At 40.3% G+C, this 19,881-nt stretch overlaps 1 protein-coding gene across 1 annotated transcript in view; it reads left to right on the top strand.

Moving 5' to 3' along the window:
• The window catches only part of cacna1c (calcium channel, voltage-dependent, L type, alpha 1C subunit), a 669,326-nt gene that overhangs the window by 49,348 nt on the left and 600,097 nt on the right, over nucleotides 1-19,881 (top strand). The gene's annotated exons all lie outside the window — the stretch shown is intronic.

Genomic DNA, 19,881 nt, shown 5'->3' with positions numbered 1-19,881 from the left:
GTCTGAGAATGGACCCTTTGGTTCTTGTCTCACTCCAATCAGATGGCCACTTTCCAATTAATTAGGGGACTTAATAAAAGAAACTAACTTCCCAATTCATTACTGCCACAGTTAAGCTGAGAATATTACATGGGATATTGTCTCTTATCTTATTTTGGTTTGGTTCATTCTGTGATCACTCAGTCATGGAGATTCAGTTCTTCAATCAAGTCATTATTCAATCTCATTGCACATTTTTTTTAACATTCTCAGTTAACTTTGCAGAAAATTTGTGCAAGGTTGTCATCTTCATCTGCATTAATCTCAAAATGTTGTCTCAAACTTAAAACATAGCTATTTCTATTTTTGATGGTTGTCTTAACCCTGCAATTACTGCAGTCTCTCCAAAAGCTTTGGTCAACTAGGAGCTGACAGCTGGGAGTTGGAGCAAAGGACTGAGCCTGCTGTTGAGACTTGCCCTCAGGCAGGAAATGGAATAGAGACGACAGGAGTGATGAAGAAGACAGAAGTAGTGAATAGGATCTGGCACTGGGTAGAAGGAATTGTTTGGAGGAAAGCAAATGATTGATTGTTGATACACTAAAATTTGTCACTTTCATGGCAGATGTGGTACAGCACAAACTAAAAGTAGGACAGAAAAATTAAAATTATATTAAAAGCTGCAGAAAAACATCAGTGATAAAAGGCTTAACTCTAGAAATTATTAGTAATGTTTTACAAGGAGGAGTAAAAATATTCAGACTTCAAAGGAGGATTGTTAATGGTTTTTCTGATCTTACAATGGAATGCTAGAAGTTTGTTAGCTAACGGCCAAAACATTTAAGAAATTTGATGAAGGTTTACCAAATAAATCCATTTGTTACATGTGTACAGGAAACCTGTTTGAAATCCTGTCACAGTTTCAACATACAAGGTTATGTTGATATAAAATGCGCTTGGATAATGGGTAATGGAGGAGGAATGACTACCTTTGTTAAAAATGGAATAGAACGTAGTGTTTCAGAAATTGGAGTTATTTAAGAGTCAATTGTGTTGAAATTTAGTAAAAGAATAGTAAAGTACAAATAATATATTTTAAAACCCTTGTGAAAGGTTAACAACTAATATATTAGAAAGTGTGAGTGGAAATGAGAAAAATAAGGTGACATGGTGTGGGGATTTTAATGCTCATATTACTATGTGAGGTTGTAGTGACACAAATGTGAATGGGACAATTGTGGAAGACTTCTTGGAAGAAAATTGTCTGGTGTGCTTGAATGATGGTAGGAGTACAAGGATATTTAATAAAACTGTTTCTGCTACAGATCTTATGCTGGTATCTGAGGGCTTAACAAATGTGTGTAACTGGGAAATAGATAATGATACGACAGTGGAAGTGATCATTTCTCCACTGTCTGTACAATGGGATAGATATCAGATGTAATTTTAAAGAGGCAAATTGATGATTTACATAAAAGTAGATTTCCTGATCATTTGATCACTCGATTCAATTGTTCAACTCAAAAAATATTCCAGTTCCTGCTTGAATGTCGAGTTTACGTTGTCTAAACTTAAAAGGACTATTAACCATTCTGGTCAGATATCATAAACACAAAATAATCTGCAGATGCTGGGGTCAAAGCAACACTCACAACAAGCTGGAGGAACTCAGCAGGTCGGGCAGCATCCGTAGGAAAGATCGGTCGACGTTTCGGGCCAGAGTTCCAGCCCGAAACGTCGACCGATCTTTTCCACAGATGCTGCCCGACCTGCTGAGTTCCTCCAGCTTGTTGTGAGTGTTGCTGGTCAGATATCATCTGGGAAAGACAACATTTATTATAGTATGTTTACATGGTTATCAGATTTAAAACATAAGGAATTTTGGTTTTGGAATTTTTAATACACTATGGTCTGAAAGATGGCTTCCACTTTCCTGGAATTTAGCAGTTGAAATCCGGTAAGAATCAATCAGATCTTTCCAGTTATAGACCTATTTCATGAACTTCATACAATATGTATATAAGATAATGGAATGCATGGTTACAGAAGACTTTCTAATTTTATGGAAAGTAGTGGAAAATTAGCCATTACCAATCTGGATTTTGTAAACTGAGAATGACAATGGACTCAATGTTAAGTTTAGAATCTGATATTCATAAGGCCCAAGATAAGTAAAGAATAGAATTAAAGAATTAATAAAGAATCAGTGGTAGCAGGTTTCTTTGATGTAGAAAAAGCATATGATATGTTATGGACGCAAGTTGGTGCTTAAACTTGAAAGATGGGAACAGGATCAACTGAATTTAAGGTTTTTTTATGTGACAGGAAGATACAAGTTAGGATGTGAACAACATTTTCTAAGGAGTATGAAATAGAGAATGGGACTCCACATGAGACTGTATGTAGCCCACTCCTTTTTAATATTATGATTGATAATATTTTCTTAAATGTTAAATCAGACATTTCCAAATTATTATATGCTTATGATGGTGCAGCATGGAAGAGAGGCAGGAATAAAAATTTTATAGTTTGGAAAATGCAGGCAGTTAGCAATGAAGTAAAGCAATGGGGACATCAGTGGGGTTTTAAATTTTCTGTTGCAAAGACTCAAGTTATTTGTTTTTCTAAAAGGAACATTAAACCCACACTGACCTCAGGTTATATGGTAAGTCTCTTAAGCAAGTCAATGGTAAGGATTCTAGGTATGTGGATGGACACAAGGCTAACATGGAAGGTGCATGTGAATGAAATTCTAGAGAAGTGTACAAAAGCCCTTAATATGCTCAGGTGCTTAATTGGGTGTCAATGGGGTTCAAGTAGGAAGTCACTTAAACAAATATATATTGCTGTCTTTGATTATAGATGTTTTGCTATGTGTCAGCCTCACCAGCGATCTTAAAGTCCCTAGTAAAATTCAAGTTCAAGCATCAAGATTACGTTGTGGTGCCATTAAATCATCCCCAGTTTTGGCATTACTGGTAGAAGTGTGTGAATTGCCTTTATATCTATTCAGGTTATGGTTAGAAATGGTTTATTGGGTTCATGTAAAGTCCGTCATTCAATATTAGCAACATTAGTATTGGGAGCAATGCATTCGTATGGTCTTCCTATTTGGGTGGATGGGAAATGAATGGGTACAAAATGATATGTTGTTTAATATGGAATATAGTGTCAATGAACTCCACTTCTGCCACTCCTCCATGGCTTTTCCCTTTGCTTGTGGTTGATTTAGGCCTTCTAGAAAAGATCAAGATGAAGGCTGATTGTCTACCAGTGGTACAAGTAGTTCAGCAATATATGGGATTAAAGCGACATCTTGCAGCCCAGGGCATCAGAGCTTGGAGTTCAATTCTGGTGCTATCTGTAAGGAGTTTGTACATTCTACCCATGACTGTGTGGGTTTCTTCCAATTTTGGCTGACTATTAAGAAAAGATTATCAGACAAAGTATCAGTATTCACATCTGAGATGGTTGCTATCATTTTAGCCTTGGAAAGGGTTGAAGAAGTACGCTCTGATTATGTACTTCAGTGCACTGATTTGTGCTCAGTTTTAATATTTATTAAAATATGTACTTCAAATTGTAGGCCTTCATTCTTCTAGAGTGGGACAACATCTGTTAAGGCTGCCAGGTCTAGATGCCCATTTCTAATGGGTCACTGCCCATGTTCAAACTGAAGACAATGAAGTGACAGACCTTGTAGCCAAACAATCACTAAAAATAATGGATTTAAATGCAGCAGGGCCTTTGCATAATGGGAAGGCGAAAGCCATAATTAAAACGTCTATTCGATCACTGTGGTAATAAAGTTAGGATAAGGTAAAGAAAGGACAGCATTTAGAGAAATTTAGAGGATAGTGGAAGCTCAAGTGGGGGGGGGGCTGTATAATAGGAGAGAAGAACTTATACTTACAAGTTTACATATTGAACCTACTAGATTGAATATTTCCTTGTTCAGAACTAACTTGCATGATACAGGCATTTGTAGGCTTATATTGTTTGAATGTAGCTCCTTTGAGGTGCAAGGTAACTTCTAATTGCTAAATTGAGATCCTTGGGACAGACACAGTTTAACATGGAAATTTCATTAGGATATCACTGCATTGTAATATACAAAAATGTGTCTGACTTTCTGAAAAGCAATAGACTTTTTGATATCATTTGAGTATTTCTGGAGGGGGGAATTAATTGTCACTTTGCTCCACACTCCAGCCCAGTAGATGTATGTTACATTGGTCTGCCATTACACTTTAGTAGTAGAAGAAGAAGAAGAAGAAAAAGAAGGAGAATAAAACCGGTACATTTTTGTGTCTACCAGCAAAAGGAATTTTTTGTCTAAGCAAAAACCGTTTAGAATTAACCTTTCATTGGAGCTGTATTGGTGCAACGAAGGCTCTGCATTATGTGTACATTAAACAGTTGGACCAGCCTGGAAACAAATTCAGTGTGAGTGTTTCTGGGCTTTCAGCTTAATTCCCAAGATAAACTCTATTGTAAATATTGGTTATCTGTGAGTAACCAATGCTGATCTTGTTTTGGAACAATTGTGGTTTAAAATCATATTGCAAGGCTAACAATGAAATCAGTGCACTTTCACACTGTAACAAAAATCCTTAAGGAAAATTAAAAGATATATATATGTATATATATAACAAATGCTTGGAATGAAATGTATTTCGGCAGTCACAATCTGTACCAAGAAGTAAACATGAAATACAGGTCCAATGTGGTATGCTTCATGCATTAGCTATGAGATTATACTTGTAATTCTGATAAACTGCTCTTAACTCATCCTTATGAAGTTTCTGAATCTTTAACATTTATATTCAGGTAACAAATTTTATGAGTAAAAATTTGATGGAAAAACATCTGAAATTTCTAATGGTAATGTTCTGAATTGAAGGGTTTCAACTTGCGATTCCACCATTGTCAAAATTACACCTGGCACTATAGACTATTCGTCATTTTTTAATGCGCATTGTGAGAAAATTGTAATTATGTCTATACTTCAAGGAAGATCTGTTAAATTCTGTCATATCCTCCTTAATGGATCTAAATTTTGTTCTGTTTAAGTTTTGCAAGAAGGCATAAGTTGGCTAAAATAATTTTTGCCAGGACAGGAGTTAAATATTTTGACTAAATGTCATCCTAAATCATCTGCCGAATTATCCATCATAACCAATTTCATCGGATATTTTTTGAATGTCAACTATTTCCAAATTACAAGCAGGGTAACATCATCAACTAAAATTCAACTATTTACAGCTATTTTCAATCACTGGCATGCTCTTTGATGTGCAAATATTTGAATTAAAACGGTAATTGGGATTGCCTTTTGTGATTTTTTTTGACACATCTATTTACTGTTTTTTTTCCAATATTTCACTTCTGCAATCTTCCCTTACATCTTGCATTATCCCCAAAAAGTTTGTATTATAATTAAAATATTACAGATCTCAAGTCTGGATCTCACAAGACTAATGCACTTTACCACGTACACACTGGAGCCACACAAGCACCGAAGGGTTATAGAGGAATCGGGCAAGAGAAACATACAACTGAGTTGCACCTATACAGGACAATTTTCAAATATCTTTGTACTGTAGCTCAGAAATTAATTTTCTAAATGCTATTTATCATGACAAACAGAGCTGCAGAGAAAGTTCACAGCGATGGCATTTAATGTTGATAAACACGTTGACAACCAGTGCCAACTTTCATACTGTATGAGAGGGAGGAGAGAAGAGAAAATTTCACGGGTGGGTGGGGTCACTGATTATGTGAGGTGCTCTACTGAGGCAGTGAGAAGTATAGACAGTGTCCATGAAGGGAAGCTGTTTTTAATGATGACCACAGCTCTGCCATTTCTTGTAGTCATGGGCAAGCCATAATCTCAATTTTTACACCCCTAAGCCACTAGGAATTAATGCCTAACCCTGGTAATCAAAGACTAATTAATTACAATAGATCCCAACACAAGGTAAGGAATATTCTAATACTGAAAAGCTTTCAGGAAACCAAACCCTCTAAAAGCATACTGCTTTTTATTATTGTCACCTGCACAGAGGTACAGTGAAAAACTTGTCTTGCATACTGTTCATACAGATCAATTCATTACAACAGTGCATTGAAGCAGTACAAGGAAAAATAATAGTAGTGTTACAGAGAAAGTGCAGTGCAGGTTGACAGTGAGGTGCAAAGTCACGAGAGGTTAATTATGAGCTCATCTTATTGTACAAGGGGACAATTGGTTTTATAACAGTGGGATAGAAACTTTCCTTGAGCCTGGTGGTACATAATTTCAGACCTTCGTGCGGTGCGAGAGGAAGGAGAAGACATGGGTGGGTGGAGTCTTTGATTACGCCGGGTGCTTTGCTGAGGCAGTGAGAAGTATAGACAGAGTCCATGGAGGGAGGTTGTTTCTATGATGTCCACAGTTCTGCAGTTTTCTTGTAGTCATAATGCATCTGGATACAAGGCTTTCTATGGTGTATCAATAAAGGTTGGTGAAGGTAAGAGGAAACATATCAAATTTCTTTGGTATCCAGAGGAAGTGGGGGCCAGGTGAGTTTCTTGATCATGTTGTCTACGTGGTTGGATCAGGTCAGGCTATTCGTGATGTTGACTTTGACCTTGAAACCTTCTACCTCAGTACCATTGATGTAAATAGGAGTATGTGCACTGCCCCCGCCCCAACTTCCTGAAGTCAATGACCAGCTCTTTTATTTTGTTGACATTGAGGGAAATGTTGTTGTCATGCAACCATGCCATTAACTTGCTATCTCCTTCCTGTACTCTAAGTCATTCTTATTTGAGATCTGGCCCACTATGGTGATGTCATCTGCAAACTTATAGATGGAGTTCGAACAGAATTGTCCACGCAGAAATGAGCGTATAGAGCAGGGTTTCTCAGCCAGGGTTCCATGAGAGGTCGCTTGGGGTTTTGCAAGAGATCGGGATGGAAAAAAATAAGCATGGTTTTTTGAACATGCAACATGCATTGCTAGTGCTGACAGTGGTGGGCAGTGACTGTGCCGATTGGTTACCAATCTCGTTAGGGATCTCTCAGCCCAGTGGGACCTTGTTTATTTGGTTGAGTCCATTTTTCGTTTTTGACGTGGGATAGGGGAGGCCGTTGATAATTGGTGGGCGCTGTATTACTCATGGGGAAGACAGTAGGCTGATGAGGAGCAGCAAGTGGTTTTTCCGAGCATTAAATGAACTAGTCTATTTTTATATTTTATGAACCCCTGTGTTTTACGGACATGTCTGATGGTCCAATGTGGCAATTTTTGAATTACAATCTTCTGAGTCATTTCACTGCACTAGTGCAACAACGGACACAAAAAATAGTCCGTCTTTACATTGAATGCTACTTATCAGTGGGATTTACATGGACTGGTGATCCAAGTTATCCTATCCCATTGTGCCTAATCTATGGCAAACAACTTACAAATACAATAATAACTCAGGCAAAATTGAAAAGACACTTAACTACAAATCATAGCCATATGACACATAAAAGTGCTGATTATTTTATACGGTGATTGGAATCGCAAAACAAAAAGAGTAATGATTGAGTTAATATAGTCACAGTCAGTAAAAAGTTATTTAGTAGCAGAACTTATTTTCCAGAAAAAGAAAAGTCACACAGTTGGTGAAAACCTAGTAATGCCAGCGTGTAAAGTTATAGTGGGTAAAATGTCAAGACAAGATGCAGTATGAGAAATTGAAAAGGCTTCATGCTGAATGATGATGATGGCTGGTTCTTCACTTGCAAAGATCAGGAGGGAATAAGAGTCCTCAGTAGCAAAAGCACGATCATTGGTGACTGTAGAGGCCAATTCTAGATCTGTAGTCTCTGGAGCAGTAGAGACACAAGAGCAGCTGGGATGTGGGCACTTGGGTAGTAGGATCCTTCCTGCATCTCCTCTTCCCTTTGGCAGTCGCTCGTCTGGATTCCTCAGAATTCTTGGTTGTGCAATGGATCAGCGTTCTCTGTCACAAGCCACCTGCTGCCTGCCACTCGTTGACCTCGATATTTGCCTGAGAGAGCTGCTGCTTAATTTGGTTTTTGTACCTCTTGCATGCAGCACCATGATCTCTCCTGTCCTGAGAGAGCTCTCCAGAGAGTACTGCTTTCGGTGATCTGGAGTTGTCCATGTGAGACATGTGGCCTGGCCGCCTGAGCAGCAAAGTGGCTTCAATGCTTGGAAGTTGAGCCTTCTCCAGGACCTCGTTGTTGGAGACACGATCCTGCCAGCTGATACCGATGATGGAGTGGAGGCAGTGCTGATGGAAGCGCTGGAGGAACTGGATTTCCTTGTGGTACAAGACTCAGGCTTTGGAGCTGTATAGCAATGTTGTGACGACAGCAGCTCTGTACACCTGGGTTTTTGAGGACAGGCGTGGCTGGTGGTTCTTCCACACACATTTCTGGAGGTCCCAGAAGGTACTGCTGGCACTGGTGAGTCGAGTGTCAATGCCCCTTACCACTGTAGTGTCGTTGGAAATGACACTGCCCAGGTAGGTGAACTGCTCAACCATGGTGAGTCATCAGTGGTGATCCGTGGCAGGTGCTAAATCCCTCAAGGGGGCTTCTGATGGAGGATCATTGTTTTCTTCAGACTGACCGTTAACCTAAAAGCCCTTGCAGCCTTGGCAAACTGTGACTGCAGCCTGTAGCGTGTCCTCTGCATGTGCAAGAAGAGCACAGTTGTCCACATATAGCAGCTCGAGAATAGGCTCTTGCATGGTTTTTGTTCAGGCGAGGAGGCGGCCACTCTCAAACAGTATGATAAGTTGACACATTGATGACATGCCACAGGATGCTGAAGAAGTTTTGTGTGATAAAATGAAAAACAGCAGCTTCTCTGTCCAGGTTAATGAATCAACAGATTTCACCAATAAATGTCACATTGCAGCATTTGTACGATCTGTAAATGATGGTGAAATTCAAGAAAACATTTCTGTTGCAAAGAGCTGCATGAAACAAGCAAAGGCCAAGATAAATTTAATGTGTAGTCTTCATACCTGGAAACAAAAGGTCTGTCTTGGAGGAAATGTGTTGGCATCTGTACTGATGGTACCCCGTCAGTGGATGGCACCATGAAAGGTTTCATTTCTCTTGTAAAACATCCTGACATTGTCACAACACACAGCTTTCTTCACAGACAGGTGCTGGTGTCAAAAACTCATGGAAATGAAATGAAAGAAGTTTTGGATGCTACTGCAAAAATGGTTAACTTCATTAAACAAAGAGAAATTCACATGAGAATGTTTAAAAAACTATGTGAAACCTGGACAAAAAGCACACCATTCTTCTGCTACACACAGAAATCTGGTGGCTTAGCAGGGGAAAGAGTTCTCAACAGGGTGTTGGAGCTGGAAGATGAATTGCAGGATTACTTTCAAGAAAATAGTAGGCCAGATTTTGCTGTGTGGTTTGAAGATGAAGAATGGTTGCAGAAACTAGCGTACTGAGCAGACATTTTTCATCATATGAACCAGTTGAACAACTCTCTGCAAGGCCCTGGAGAAAATGTTTTGACTGCAAGTGACAAAATTCTTGGATTTAAAAGGAAATGGAATCTTTGGATAAACCATGTTGCAAAAGGAAATCTTGGAATGTTTCCACTGCTGCTTGGTCTTGAGAGTGAGAAAGGCTATAACTGATACTCAGTTTATGCAGAAAATGCCTGTGGTAATACCCTGTTCTTACCCCAGATTCACAATATTTATGGGATCAAATACAATTACTTTAAAACTGCCACCAAGGTCAGGGCAGTTCTGGCCCCTGCCTTTCTGTGTACAAGGAAAATATGAACAATTTACAGTAAGCACTTCAAAACACTGGACAAAGTTTCTCCACAAAATGCAAAATGCACTGGCAGGACAGGGAAAACAATGTCAGAGTGTCTCCCAGACCAGGACCATTCAAGATTTTCTCCAATGCACCCGACACTGCACCTCCAAACAGGCACTCTATCCTAAATTCCATCATGACAAGACTTTTCCAAAAGCAGAAAATGATCAAGTATGTCTTCAGGACATCTTGGGGAAGGAAGAATGTAACAGCCTCATTGACATAAGGGAATCCCCTGGCCCAAAGTCATTCAATGATAGAGATACACTTAAGAAGGCAGAAGGACTTCATGTCTTTCTGACAGAAGTACATAGAAACTAACTGCATATGATGGACAGAGTATACAATTTACTTACCAACCTGCCAACCTACCCATCAGCTCATCCCCTTTTCCACCCTCGGCAGATTCTACAGTTTGCACATTAGACTCACCAATGAGAAATGGGCACAAACGTCCTTGTTTCCAAACATACGTCTAGAAGTAAGTCATCTAACAAGTGAAAGAAAATAACCAGCTGAAATTTCATGCTGTTTTAATGCCATAAACTCTGAGATACTACTACAAAAGCAACTATCAAACAAAAGTTGCAAAAAGTATGTGATCAAAAGTGCAGGCAAAAACTTAACCTTTACAAATATGTTTTTGAGAAAAACAGTAAGCTGAAGATCAGGATGGGAATTCAGAGCCCTAGGCCTAAGCAAATAAAGTCACAGATGCTTTTACCTTCTCATTGTACAGTAGTTGCTGTTTTCTTTTAAATAGGAGGACCACAAAAATAAGATACTTACTTTAGTATTCCAGCTAAATGCACAAGTTTTTATACAATCCAGAACAAATCAGAGAAGTGTATGACCATAAAATTGTGAGGTATTTCATTAATTTCTCTGGTATATCACTGGATAAGAAGCCCAATGAGAATTGAACGGAATGATAGCGGCCAGAATTAGCGAGAAAAAGCAAAAGAGAACATAGAACAGTACAATACAGGAACAGGCCCTTCCTCCCATGATGTAGTGCTGAACTAATTAAACTAGCAATTAAAGTCTAACTAAAGTAATCTCTTCTACCTTCCAATATCCATATCCCTACATTCTCTGCACATTCAAGTGCCCATCTAAGAGCCTTCTGAATGTCTCTAACACCTCAGGCCTCAGGCACCAGCACTCATGGTAGTTTTAAAAAACCTCCCCTCCATATCTTCCTTTAACTTGCCCCCTCTCACTTTAAATGCATGTCTTCCAGAATTAAACATGAAGGAAAAGCTGTCTACTCTAGGTGTGCCTCTCATAATCCTATAAACTTCTATTAACTCTATGGTCTGTGGAGCTTCAGATCACTGGGACAGATGCTTGAAGGGGTTAGCACTAGATTTAAAAAGCAAGTGGGGCTTCTTGGGTAATTCTGCTGAGCTTGAGATCATTTGGGCAATTAGGCACCTGACAAGGGCCAATAAAAGAAGTTAATTTTAAATAAAGTGGACATTGTGGGAGCGGCCATTAATGGAGTGGTTTAGAGAGTGGGGAAATAACGCTTTGGTTCAAAAGAAAAAAGGTGGAGACTTGGTTGAGATTTTTGTCAAATTTGGATAGGTTAGGTGAGTGGGCAAATTCATGGCAGATGCAATTTAATGTGGAGGTTATCCACTTTGGTGGCAAGAACAGGAAAACAGATTATTATCTGAATGGTGGCCAATTAGGAAAAGGGGAGGTGCAATGAGACTTGGGTGTCATTGTACACTAGTCATTGAAAGTGGGCATGCAGGTACAGCAGGCAGTGAAAAAGGTGAATGGTATGCTGGCATTCATAGCAAGAGGATTCGAGCAGGGAGGTACTACTGCAGTTGTACAAGGCCTTGGTGAGACCACACCTAGAGTATTGTGTGCAGCTTTGGTCCCCTAACCTGAGGAAAGACATTCTTGCCATAGAGGGAGTACAAAGAAGGTTCACCAGATTGATTCCTGGGATGGCAGGACTTTCAGATGATGAAAGACTGGATTGACTAGGCTTATACTCTCTGGAATTTAGAAGATTGAGGGGGGATCTTATTGAAACGTATAAAATTCTAAAGGGATTGGACAGGCTAGATGTAGGAAGATTGTTCCCGATGTTGGGGAAGTCCAGAATGAGGGGTCACTGTTTGAGGATAAAAGGGAAACCTTTTAGGACCAAGATGAGGAAAAACTTCTTCACACAGAGAGTGGTGAATCTGTGGAATTCTCTGCCACAGGAAACAGTTGAGGCCAGTTCATTGGCTATATTTAAGAGGGAGTCAGATATGACCCTTGTGGCTAAAGGGATCAGGGGGTATGGAGAGAAGGCAGATATAGGGTTCTGAATTGGATGATCAGCCATGATCATACTGAATGGCGGTGCAGGCTCGAAGGGCCAAATGGCCTACTCCTGCACCTATTTTCTATGTTTCTATGTTTCTCTTACTTTCTTTATAGTGCCTTGCTAGAGTAGTGAGAACGGATCCCAGGTCAGTGGTGTGCTCCTCATGCAAAGTGTAGGAAAGGTTTAGATGGAGCAGGATTTGTTAGTTGTATCCAGGAGGGATTCCTGACACCATGTATAGAGAGACTGATTAGAAGAGAGACTCTACTGGATCTTATACTAGGTAAAGAACTTGGTAAGGTGACAGATTTCTTGGTGGGTGAGAATTTCGGAGACAGTGATCACAGCTCCCTGATCTTTACCATAGCTTTGGATAGGGATAGGAGCAGATGGTGTGGGAAACCATTTAATTGGGGAAGGGCACATTATGATTCTATTAGGTAGGAACTTGGGAAATGAAACTAGGCACAGATGTGCTCAGGGAAATACACAATGGAAATGTGGAGATTCCTTTGTTCAAGAAAGGTAACTTGAATATCCCTGGGAATTATAGACCAGTGAGTCTTACATCAGTGGCGGGCAAACTAGATGGAATAGATGGGGTGCATTCTGGCTGGAGATCAGTGACCAGTGGTATTCCACAAGGATCTGTTCTGACACTCCTGCATTTTGCAATTTTTTGAAATGATTTGGATGAAGAAATGGGAGGGCAGGTTTGTAAATTTGCAGATGACATGAAGGTTGGTAGTGCTGTGGATAGTGTAGAAAGTTGTCATAGGTTGCAATGGCATGTTGATAGGATGGAATTCAATCTAGGAAAGCTTGAAGTGATACACTTTGGAAGATCTAACTTGAAGGCAGAATACAAGGTTAATGGCCGGGTTCTTCGCAGTGGGGAGAAACAGAGGGACCTTAGGGTTCACATCTATGGATCCGTCAAAATTGCTGCGCAAGTTGATATGCTTGTTAAAAAAAGCGCATTATATGATGACCTTCATTAGTTGTGGGACTGAGTTCAAAAGTTACGAGATAACTTTGCTGCTCTATAAAACCTGATAAGACCTGAAACATTGTGTTAGATTCTGATCACCTCTTTATAGGAAGGGTGTGAAAGCTTCAAAGAGGTTGAAAAGGAGATTTAGCAGGATGCTGCCTGAGTTGAAAGGAATGTCTTATGAAGACAGTTGAGTGAGCTAGGCCTATACAGATAGTGGTAGGTGCATGGAACACACTGTCAGGGTTAGTAATAGAGGCATATACATTAGGCACATTTAAGAGCCACTTGATTGAAAAAGTGGATGGCTATTTTGGAGAGAATGGTTAGATTGATTAAGAGTCGGTTAAGCAGTTGGCACAACATAATGAGCCAAAGAGCCTGTAGAGTGTTGTACTGTTCTATGTTATTCTATGTTTCCCCTTAGCCTTTGCCCCTTGAGAGAAAGAAAGCTAAGTTTGCCCAACCTCTCCTTATAACACTTTCCCTCTAACCTAGGCAACATCCTAAAAAACATCTGCTGCACCTTCTCCATTGCCTCCACATCCTTCCTACAATGGGGCTATCAAAATTGATTCTTCTCCTGACCTGCCTATCACCTCTGTCTAATGCCTCTCCTTCTTTCCCTTTCTCTCATGGTCCATTCTCCTCTCTCATCAGATTCACTCTTCTCTAGTCCCTTATCTTTTCCACCAATCACTTCCCAGCTTCTCACTTCATTACTCCCTTTCCCAACCCACCTACCCTCCCCCTCACCTAGCTTCACCTATCACCTGCCAGCTTGTACTCCTTCCCCTCCCCCCACCTTCTTATTTTGGTTTCTTCCCCCTTTCTTTCTGGTCCTGATGAAGGGTCAACTGTTAATTTCTCTCCTTAGATGCTGCCTGAACTGCTGAGTTCTTCCAGAATTTTGTTTGTGTTACCTTGGATTTCCAACATCTGCAGAATCTCTTGTGTTCAAAATTGAATGCAATTGCTTATGAGTTTCACTTTGCAGAGTCAGGACTTGATGCGAGTGTGCAAGAGTTTAAAAGAGACAAGTTAGCCTACTTGTCTCTTTGACTAATTAGTTATGTAACAGCAGCTCATAAAAAGAAGGTGCAAGAATGGGAAACAGAATTTTTGGTGAGGAACAGGTTAAGTTTCTACTTTCCTGTTAATCTGTACCCTTTGCTTTACTGTAGACAAAATGGCAGTCAAACCAATGGACAGTTCTTCCTTCAAGATGTGGGATGCCAGGGAAACTCATGGTCTCCCTGATTACTACATCTGTGGGAAGTGAACCTGGCTGTAGCTCCTGATAGACCATGTCAAAAAGGTGGAGGTGCTGATGGATGTACTTAGGATCATCTGGGATGCTGAGGATATCATACTGCAGATGAGAGTTTTAGTGAAATGGCCTTGCCTTGGGTACATGGGTGACAAGCAGCATAAGTAAGGTGGACATTGCAGAGTTCCCATGTGTCCATTCTCTCACTAACATTCCTTCCCTTTGTCCTCTGGATACTTTTGGGGGGGATTAGGATGTAAACCTTTCAGAGGCTAGCAGCAGTAGCTGGGCCAGTGGCAGCATGCCCGCCTCTAAGTCAAAGGGAAGTGTGAATTTAAGCACAGCGACAGTAATAGGGGTGCAGATAAGCATTTCTGTGACCTTCAATCAGGGCTCCAGGATTGTGTGTTACTTCCCTGGTGCCAGCGTCCATATAGGTACCAATGATTTAGACAGGAATGAGGATGAAGTCATGCAAAGTTATTTTAGAAAGAAGGCATGACAAATAGGAGTGAAAGGAAAGACAGCAAGAGACAAGCTAATAAAACAAGGTGGGTCCGATAGACTGAAATGTGTTTATTCATGCTAGGAGTATTATAGATGAGGATAAATTTAGAGCATGGAATCGCAATGTTATTGCCATTTTAGAGACCTAGTTGCTGAGTGACAGGAACAGCAGTTCAATGTTCTTCACTTTCATAGAGAGGGTTAAAAGAGGTGAAGGGGGTTGCACTACTGATGAGGGAGAATGTCACAATGAGGGGCCTTAACATGCCCAGTACTGGTTGGAACTATCTTAATACAAGAGGCTTAGCTGGGGTAGGATTTCTTCAGTGCATCTATTAGGGGTTCTTGAAACAATATGTGGAGAGTCTAACTATAGGAGAGAACATACTGGACAGGTGACAGACCAGATAGTGGGTGAACATTTTGGGAATAGTGACCACATCTGATTACTTTTAATATAGTTATGAGAAAGGATAAGTACAGACCTTATAGGAAGATACTAAATTAGGTTAAGGCAAATTATAACAGGATAAGATTGGAGTTAAGGACTGTTGATTGGGAGCAGCTGCTGTTGGACAAGTCCATGACTGACACATGAGCTGATCAGAGTTCAGGAATTGCATGTTCCGGTAAGGAGTAAAGACAAGGATAGTAAGGTAAAGGAACACTATATGACCAAACAGCCTTAAATTTAATCTGAAAAAAAATGGATGCATATGTATTGTTTAGGAAGCTAAAATCAGACTGGGCCCTTGTGGAATATAGATAGCAAGAAAGTGATTAGGAAGGCTAAATGTCACTATGTAATATCCTTGTCAAGAAAGATCAAGGAAAATCCCAAGGTATTCTATATTTGTATTAAGAAAAAGAGGACAACCAAGGAGAAGAAAGAACCATTCAAAGATAAAGGAGGGGTATTTGTGCTTGGAAGCAGAGCAAGTGACTGAGGAACTACATGAATACTTTGTATTGATATTTACTGAGGAGAAGGATCTGAAGGATTGTGAAAACAGAGTGGGGCATGCAAATGTGCTGGGACATTCTAAGAGTGAGGAGGTGGTAGTGCTGGTGGATGCCCCCAGCGTCTGATAGCATATATCCCAGAATATTGAAAGAAACAAGTGAGGAGATTGCTGGGACATGGACAAAGACTAGCAACAGGTGTGGTCCCAGAAGACTGGCGAGTAGTTAATGTTGTTCCATTATTCAAGAAGAGAAATAAGGATAATCTATGTTATTATTGGCCAGAATGCTTCCCAATATGTGCATGGGATATATGTGCATTTGGAAAAACATAGAGGCGATCAGCATAACTTTGTGTGTGGCAGGTTGAGCCTTACAAACTCAATGGTGTCTTTTGAGGAGGGACAAAGGAACTTGATGAGAGTATGGCCATGGACGTCATCTATGTGGAACTTAGTAAGGCATTTGGTAAGGTCCCTCATGCTGGGATGATTCGGAATATAAAGCTAAAGAAGATAAAGATTATCCCTATTTCCTTTCTTGAATAATGGAACAACATTAACTACCCACCAGTCCTCCAGGACCTCAGAATTTACAATGGGTGCTGTCCAGGAGAGTCTAAAAATAGAAAAGTATTTTTAACTGTGTTCTCTACTCCAGCAGTTTTAGCCCATGTAACAATTTTGAATTGGTGTTCTCCCTAATTCTATGACATTAACCATCAATGTGTAAGGAAATAGCCTCAAAGTGATGAAATATTTCGGCGGCTATTAACCACAGTACTGACATTGCAGTTGATGTAGCATAATTTACACCTGCAATATCAGAATCAGAATCAGGTTAATTATCATTGGCATGTGTCATGAAATTTGTTAACTTAGCAGCAGCGGTTCAATGCAATACATAATATAGATGAGAGAAAAAAAATCAATTAATCAATCAATCAATCAATTATTGTATACTTATATTGAATAGATTAAAATTGTGCAAAAAGTTGAAATAATATACATTAAAAAAGTGAGGTAGTGTCCAAGGGTTCAACGTCCATTTAGGAATCAGATGCAGAGGGGAAGAAGCTGTTCCTGAATCGCTGAGTGTGTGCCTTCAAGCTTCTGTGCCTTCTACCTGATGGTAACTGTGAGAAAAGGGCATGTCCTGGGTGCCGGAGGCCCTTAATAATGGACGCTGCCTTTCTGAGACACCGCTCCCTGAAGTACCCTGATGTCCTGGGTACTTTGTAGGCTAGTACCCAATATGTTGCTGACAAAATTTACAACCCTCTGCAGCTTCTTTCAGTCCTGTGCAGTAGCCCCCCCTCCATACCAGACAGTGATGCAGCCTGTCAGAATGCTCTCCACAGTACATCTATAGAAGTTTTTGTGCAGAGAGAAGAATGACTGTGACAGATCTACGTTCTTTGATTTCATCGAGGGGTATTTACTTTTCACAGTGAAGCAATACATTATGAGTTATTATATACTGTCAGGTTACTTTTATACCACCTGATCCACAAAAAAATGTTCAGCAAAAATCAACAATTATGAGTTTAATTACCACTGACAATGAAGGTCACCATTGCATTAAATTTCAGTGTAACAAAATTCTCCCTCAAGCCTTATTTGACATCAGTCACAAAGTCATTTTCAAAAAGAAAAATATAAAACTGCATTTATGTAATGCACTTTGTGATCTTGGATCATCCTTTCCTGCTTTATAGTCAATAAGTAACTTCTATGGAAGTCGACTGTAAGAAACAGAGTGAGAAGTTGTACAAGGCAAGATCCTGTAAACAGCACATGTTAATGATCAGAACATTTTTTTAATAGTATTTATTCAAGATTCAAGTTTATTTATCACATGTCCATCGAAACGTACAGAGAAATGCACCATTTACGTTAACAACCAGAACATAAGGACTAATTGAGGTAGTCACCCGAAGGTTACAGGAGACAGATAATGGGTGACTGTCAGGAGAGGGAAGGGAGAACGTCAGATAGAGGAGAGCATCCCTGTGGCCGTCCCCTTCAACAGCATGTTTTCTATTTTGAGTACTGTTGGGGGGCGGGGGGACTACCTGGGGGAAGCAACAGCGGCCGCGCCTCTGGCACAGAGCCTGGCCCTGTGACTCAGAAGGGTAGGGAACTCAAGAGGAAAGCAGCAGTAATAGGGGACTCTATAGTTACAGGGACGGATAGACAATTCTATGGACGCGACAAAGGAACACAGATGGTAGTTTGTCTCCTAGGTGGCAGGGCCCATGATGTTTCTGAACACGTCCATAGTATCCTGAAAAGGGACAGTGAGCAGCCAGAAGTCATGGTACATATTGGTACCAGTGATATAAAAAGGGAGGAGGTCCTGAAAACAAAATACAGGGAATTAGGAAGGAAGTTGAGAAGCAGGCCCTCAAGGGTAGTAATCTCAGGATTGCTGTCTGTGCCACGCGACAGTAAAGATAGGAAAAGAATGAGGTGGCAGGTAAATGTGTGACTGAAGATTTGGAGCAGGGGATAGGGATGCAGATTTCTGCATGATTGGGACCTCTTCTGGGGCAGATGTGACCTGTAGAAAAGGGACAGGTTGCACTGGAGTTGAGGGGGACCAATATTCTTGCAGGCAAGTTTACTGGAGCTGTTGGGAGTGGTTTAAACTAATTTGACAGAGAGATGGGAAACAGGATGACAGAGTTGAGGATGAGCTAGCAGGTTTACAAGTAGTTGATGGGTGTAACATGAATGTAAGGAAAGATAAGTCAATGACTGGGTACAAATGCAGACAGAGCAAGGAGTTAAATTGTATCACAGAAGCAAAGTTCAAAAGAGCGAAGAATTCAGGACTGAAGATGCTGTATTTAAGTCCACGTAGCATTTGGACGAACTCATGGTGCAATTAGAGATTGGTTGGTATGAAGTTGTGGGCATCACTGAGTCGCGGCTGAAAGAAGGCCATAGTTGGGAGCTTAACATCAAAGGACAGGGAGGAAGGCATAGGTGGTGGTGTGGATCTGTTGGTAAAAGATGGAATTACATCTTTAGAAAGAGGTGCCATAGGGTCAGAGAATATTGAATCCTTTGGGTGGAGTTAAGAAACTGCAAGGGTTAAAAAACCATAATGGGAATGATATATAGCTCTCCAAATAGGAGCCAAGATGTGGGGTTGAGATTGCAAAGGGAGCTGGAAAAGGCATGTAATAAGGGTAATGTCACAATTGTAATGTGAGACTTCAATATGCATGGGGTTGGGAAAATTATGTTAGTGTCAGATCACAAGAGAGGGAATTTATTGAATACCCACAAGATGGCTTTTTAGAGCAGCTTGTGCTTGAGCCTACTTGGGGAAAGGCCATCTTAAATTGGATGTTGTGTAATAACCCAGATCTTATCGGGGAGCTTAACGTAAAGGAACCCTTAAAACACAATGATCATATTATGATTGAATTCATACTGCAGTTTGAGGGGAAGAAGCAAAACTCACATGTATCAGTATCACAATGGAATAAAGGGAATTACAGAAGCATGAGAGAGGATCTTGCCCAGGTGGATTGGAGGATGATATGGGCAGGGATGACGGCAGAGCAGAGATGGCTAAAGATTCTGGTTTCACAAGGTGTAGGACAGATATGTCCCACAGAAGAAGAAGCTCTCAAATGGCAGGGGTTGGCAACCGTGACTGACTAGGGAAGTTAAGAACTCCATAAAAGCCAAGGGAAGGGCATACAAGATAGCAAAAGTGAGTGGGAAGTTGGATGATTGAAGAGCTTTTAAAATCCAACAAAAGACAACTAAAAAACTATAAGCAGGGAGAAGATGAAGTATGAGGACAAACTAGTCAATAGTATAAAGCCGGATACTAAAAGTTTTTCCAGTTATATAACGAGTAAAAGGGAGGTGAGAGTTGAAATTGGACCACTGGAAAATGATGCTGGTGAGGTAGTAATGGGGAACAAAGAAATGGCAGATGAACAGAAT

This window comes from Mobula hypostoma, chromosome 9 (genome assembly GCF_963921235.1).
Source record: "Mobula hypostoma chromosome 9, sMobHyp1.1, whole genome shotgun sequence".
Taxonomy (NCBI): Eukaryota; Metazoa; Chordata; class Chondrichthyes; order Myliobatiformes; family Myliobatidae; genus Mobula; species Mobula hypostoma.
This window is presented reverse-complemented; position numbering and strand designations above follow the sequence as displayed.